The sequence below is a fragment of the Cryptomeria japonica genome, chromosome 11 (assembly GCF_030272615.1).
Source record: "Cryptomeria japonica chromosome 11, Sugi_1.0, whole genome shotgun sequence".
Lineage (NCBI taxonomy): Eukaryota > Viridiplantae > Streptophyta > Pinopsida > Cupressales > Cupressaceae > Cryptomeria > Cryptomeria japonica.
The window spans coordinates 263,781,203-263,787,454 of NC_081415.1; positions in this window are offsets into that span (position 1 = coordinate 263,781,203).

Genomic DNA, 6,252 nt, shown 5'->3' on the forward strand with positions numbered 1-6,252 from the left:
ACATTTAAGCGGTCCTCGCCTTCTTTTGACATGACCCTTCGATCCCACAAGAAGGCTTCCATAGGGAAATCCTAAGTTAGGGGGGTTGTCTTTACCCTTGTGGGCAGCTGGAACTTTCTTTTCTTTTTTCTCTCTGCTGCCCTTTGTTTGTTATGGTCTGCCTGCAGTTGGTTCATGGTTTGGCTTAACTTTTCAGGCAACTTTTCTCTTTGGGGTCTCTACCCTTTCTTTGTTTTGTTTCGTCTTGAACCGGTTCTGTTCCGTTTTGTGAGCCTGACTGAATATCTCATGTTGTGGGTTGCAAGAGCCCCTTTTAAATCCTATTTTGTACAAGATTTGGGGTCCCTTAAAAACCTATTTTTATCTAATAAAAAACATACCTTTGCATTGCAAATGAGTTGACCAAGTTACTATGTATTTCTTATCAACATTCTTAGCATGTACTTGTATACACTTGCCATATTTTTAGCTCATTCACAAATATCAATACCTCGTGGAAAGATCATTTAATTGTTCATCATTTCAAGACACACAATGATCATTTAAGGATTAGGAATTCTCTCTAAGAATAACTTTAAGCTAGATCACAACTTGATAATATATAAGGATTAACAAATAAATCATTCATGCATACCCCTTTAGATGTGATACTTAGGTATGTTGAGAGATCTTCCATGAATAATCACATATCACCTAAAAAGTTAGTGGATCCAAATTGCTATTTATGTAACCTAGGCCCTCGTGTGTATCTTGCCACAACAACATTTCAAGGATAACTATCAACTCAGTTTCACATAATTCTAGAAATAAAATGAAAAAAATCCAATACATGCACACACACACACACACAAGAGAGAGAGAGAGAGAGAGAGAGAGAGAGAGAGAGAGAGAGAGAGAGAGAGAGAGAGAGAGAGAGAGAGAGGCTCTCATGCCTTGTAATCCACACCATAATGTTGTACAAATACAAGTGATATAAAAGTAATGATGTAAGAACATAATCAATGAAGTCTCTGGCCATCACTGACCTACATGGTCATCCGCAAAGCCTAAGAGACAAGAACATGATTTGGGTGCTTTTCCTCCCAACCACAAATCTTATGCTTCCTTGGGATTCTTCCTACTCAAAGAATGCCCAACCCTGCAGTGTGTAGCTACCTGGAAAAAAAAAGGCAAGAGGGAATCTAGTGCAACCTGATATATCTACATGCATTTGTTTGTATGAAATGCAATGTATCCTACTATCGGGATATGACAAAGAAACATATTAATAAAGTTTGCTAGGCTAGTTCCATGTATTTCAATGGACACATGGCTTTGGCCAAAGAACTTCAAATTATTTGGATTTCCCCAAAAAGAGGATCATCGTTCTTTGTGATTCCATATTCAATGCCCATCCCAAAAACATAAACCCAAAACACATATAAAGAGAACTACTTTTATTAGCAAAATAATCCACCTTAACATGCATATTGCTCAACATTAATTACTACACACAATGTTCTACATCTTTTGACATTTCATAAAAATAATATATTTTGCTTAATCAGTATATTAATACTAGCTTGGTATGTTCTCTGCTATATACTCCCTTGAGCATTCTATTAGTGTTCATCTCAAACACGATAGAGGACAACACTAACATAACTTAGGAGCAACGATATCAAACATTTGGAATAATCACCATGATATTTTTAGAAGAAAATCACAAGAGGAGAAATTATCAAACTCAACACTAAATCATAAATGTGCACATCTCAACAATAAATCAAGTGTGACCAATAGTGACAAAATAAACAGATGAAATAGTTTGGTGACTAAACCGTTCATAAGAAAATTCAAAAACACAATACGAGTCCTTACAACACAAGGAACATTTTCATCAATAACAAAAAATAAATCATCAAAATTAAAAATGGTTTCAAATAAATTGCGTGACTAACACTAGTCACATTAAGGGAGTAAAAAGCTACACGTAACCTTGCATCCAAGGTCTATTAGAGACATGCCCAAACTCATGGCAAATATTATCCTTAAAGACTTTAGTACTAGGCAAAGACAAAAATCAAACATCCTTAATCAAGTGTTCAAACTCAATTTGTAGACACTTATATCCTTAGTGCACTATTATGATATTATTATGCATGAATTATGTTGGAATCCAATAACACTGAGGGGGTGGGGGGTGGGGGGGGAGGTGAATCAGTGTTATACCAAAATGATCAATTTTAGCCTTATAAAAACATGCATATACTAACCGGTATATCGGATAATACAAAATTGAAAGAAGTAAAAAGAAGTAAAGCAACCAATAAGCCAATCACATAAATGAGAATCATAACACACAAAATTATACGTGGAAAACCTCAAAGAGGAAAAACCACGATGGGATTTGTGACCCACAATATCAATTCACTGGCCATATGAAGAGATATTACAAAATATAAGGGTCTTGCTTGCAGGAAGGCTTATAGCCTAGAGCACACTGCTCAATCACAAAAAGGAGTCTCACTGACTACATATAAATCCAGACTACAATTTGGAGAAGTGGTGAACTGCTAAGATAACATCTTCTATGCCTGAATACAGTTCCAGTTTAAGATCTCTCAGTTCCAGTCTGAAACCCTAAACCCTTTACCGGAATAACCCTTACATAAATATCCTTACATACATAATATCTCTGATATATTTCACATCATATTACATTCGCATTCCATAATCTTCTCTATGTAAAAGATGATCTAATCCAAACTAACCTATATACCCTATACAATTTATCATGCCTTATGTCGGCTTACAAAGATAATTACAATATCAAATTGCATGCCAGCTAGATAACATAAATACATGAATATCAAAATTAATTTCCGAAGCTGGATCCAAGAGATGTGGGCCTCCAATACCGATAACCATATTCTAAACCATGTCATCCTCCAATACTGGTAACCAAAGAAATCCTTATGTCCTGTCGATGCGGATGTAGTATCTGCGAAGTGCTTGCCAGTAGACAACTGAACCAAAACATGAATCCAAAATACAATACCATGTTGCCATCAATGAAAATATAGTGAAACCAACCAATTGAGTGTCAATTTCCAACAATCTTCCCCTTTGGCATTGATGGCAACACTCATGTGAAAAATGGTCAAGGTTTCATCTGCCGGTTTTATCATGCCTACTCCCCCTGAGATGAATATTTATTAATGCAAGAATAATCCATATCTCCATGTCTCCATATCTCCCCCTAATGTATACAACTCTTTCTATTATTTTTCACATCTATATCACTCCCCCTTTAACATCAATGCCATCAAAAATTCTAAAAAGAATGTCAAAGATTCAAAAAGATGTACAATGAATATCCCAAAAATATCTTACCAGAGTTTAACAAATTTCAAAATTTCTGGATAAGCCTTCTCCAATAGCTCAAGATAGGTGTCCCAACCAATTTTGAACGTGCCGAAAATGGATACAAGACCATTTTGTATATGTGCAAATGACTCTTTCTCATTTACCTCTACCGGTGTGGGATTTCCCACCATATCCATACACTCTTTCTTATGTACACTGAGTGAATCCAACCAGGGACTCACCAAGCCTCTCAGACTTCTGGCTCTTCTTATTATATTGTCTTTTTCCTTCTCAAGAATAGAAATTTGGTTTTCCAAAATCAAAATTTGACCATCAATGGATGTAGTCAATGATGTCAATCCATCAAAAGAATTGACTATATTTGCAATTTTCTCCTAAAGTTCTTTTATTTTCTTATCCACATTTATTGTAAGTATATCAGTGTTGCAACATACCCTATAAATATTTGTACATTGTTTCAAAGAATTATCTATTAGTTTTAGTTTTTCATCAATCTTTTTCTTCTCAAATTCAATCACCTGATCAAATGCAGCTCTCTTAGCCTGAGTGAATCTCTCCAGTGCTTGCTGGTTTGAAATTTGCTGTAAGGATTTAAAATCCTTTGAGATATGCTCAATGATCATCTTAATCTTGTTGGATGGGCTCGCTTCATTGTCAATCTTGCATTCCAAGACTATTATGTGTAAAACTGTGATTGATTGATCAATAACCCCTTTATATAGAGATCCCTCCTTCATTAATTTTTGTGCTGCCATCATCATGAGTTCAGTAGGACTCATCTCTTTTATGTTTTTCTTTTCAACCTGTGAGGTGTCAATTGACAACAATGATGGACCATTTGTTGGTTCTCTGCCGGTTTCCCCTTCCTTCTCCTCTGATGATTTGTCCTTTATAGCTTCCTCACTTAGACCGATGGTTTCACCACTTGGTGCAGTCTGTGTAACTGTCAATTCCTCTTTAGGAACAATAACCTCAACCTGTACATTTGTATCTAGAGGACTGATATCCTCAATATTAGTATCCTGTACATAATCAACCTTTTCGCTCTCTGTATTAACCGGTATTTCAATATTTGTTTGTACATTTGTATCAATTGGGGGCTTGATTTCCACTATCTTAATATTTTTCAAAACTGAGGGTGAAGTACCCATAATCCCGTCCCCTTTACCTTCAACCAGGATGTCTACAATGTTTGTCTTTGTTTCCGGTGAAGTAAAGAATCCTCTATTCTCTCCAAAGAATTTAATCCATGCTTGTTGAGTCTCCTTTATTATTTCATTTACCCTTCCTAGCATCAGACTAGTTATTTTATGTTTGCTATTAAAGACTTTTCTATCTGCCACCCCAAGTGTCCTTTCCATTTCATCTGGAGCAATAGTGACACAAACAGATAATAACTCTTGAATCTTAATATGTTTGTCTTCTTGCATAGTTGGCAGTCTTCTAGCATTTAATATATTATACAATTCAGTCGGTATTTGATTTTCTATTTCTATTAAGGATTTCTTATAAATATCCAAGTATAATAAGAATGCTTCCTCTACCTCTCTTTGTTCATCATCATCTAATTTTTCATAATAAAACTGTACATTCTTCAATATGTCATCCTTAGCGATTTCATCTATTAATTCTGCACAATTTTTAGGTGGAATGATATTCACATTACCAGATTGAATAGTTGTATCAATTTCATTCTTCTTCTTTCTCTTTGCACTATTGGATGCAGTTGAAGGTGTTGCCTTTGGTACTTGCTTCCATGCCGGTATTTTGAGTGTAACCTTCCTAACCAGTTGCCTTTTGGCTTCTACCTTTGCTTCCTCTATTGTATTCCTAACAACCCTCTTGAATGCCAAGGGTGTGTCATCCTCAGATTCAAATTCTGTAGTAATAGGCTCAATGTGTACTTTTAGATTCTTCCTCTTCCCGCCTTTCTCTGAGACAACATCAATTAATTCTTTGATGTCATGTGAGACTTTCTCAACAAATTTGCTTGCTTTTCCTTCCCGTTTCTCTCTATTTTGACCTCATGTGTTTTCTGTTGTGCAGTTGCACAGGGATTCTCTGCCTCATCAATAGGTGCATCAATCAACATTTTTGCATAAGCTTCAAGAATCAATGCATCTACTTCATAGCCCATTTCCTTAATCCAAATCTTTCGGGGCTTAACTACTTCCATAAATGTTTCATCCTTCTTGACCATGAAGCATATGTCAGTTGAATATTTTTCTACAATATGCTCAGGAATCCTTACCCTAAACTTCCTAGATTTCTGAAATTCTTTGAAATATCCCCATACCTTATCATCTCTCTGACTTCCTAAAGTAGCAATTGACTGTTTCAATTGTCTTCCTACCAGAATGTCAAATTCCCATTGCCTTTTACCAAAACCGGGTGTATCATTCATGAAAAATAACATTAAACAAACTATCAAGCTACCATACCAGAAGGTTCCCTTCTTTTCTCCCTTAATCTTTCCTAGGTTTATTAATAACTCATCTAACATCTAGCCGCATAGATCCAATTTCACACCCTCTCTCATCATTTTGTATGCAGCCAAAATGCATGAACTAAAAATAAAATTCAGTCAGTTTGACTCAGTTACCTTATACCCGATGATCATGCTATCGAATTTGATGTCTATGTCGGTAATAGTGCTCACTCTCATAGATCTCCTGTCAAATGTCGTGCCGATGATCTTGTTCATGAAACATTCGAAACCTTCTTATATGGATGCTGCCCAACCGATGGTAAACCAGTGATTGCCCGAATGACTTCCTTGGTGATCTTGTAAGGTCTATCTAACCAGATGAATTCCCCATGCACTCTACTCAAAACATATCTAATTATCTCATCTTCCAATTCCGGAATGTCCAAAATGCCGGT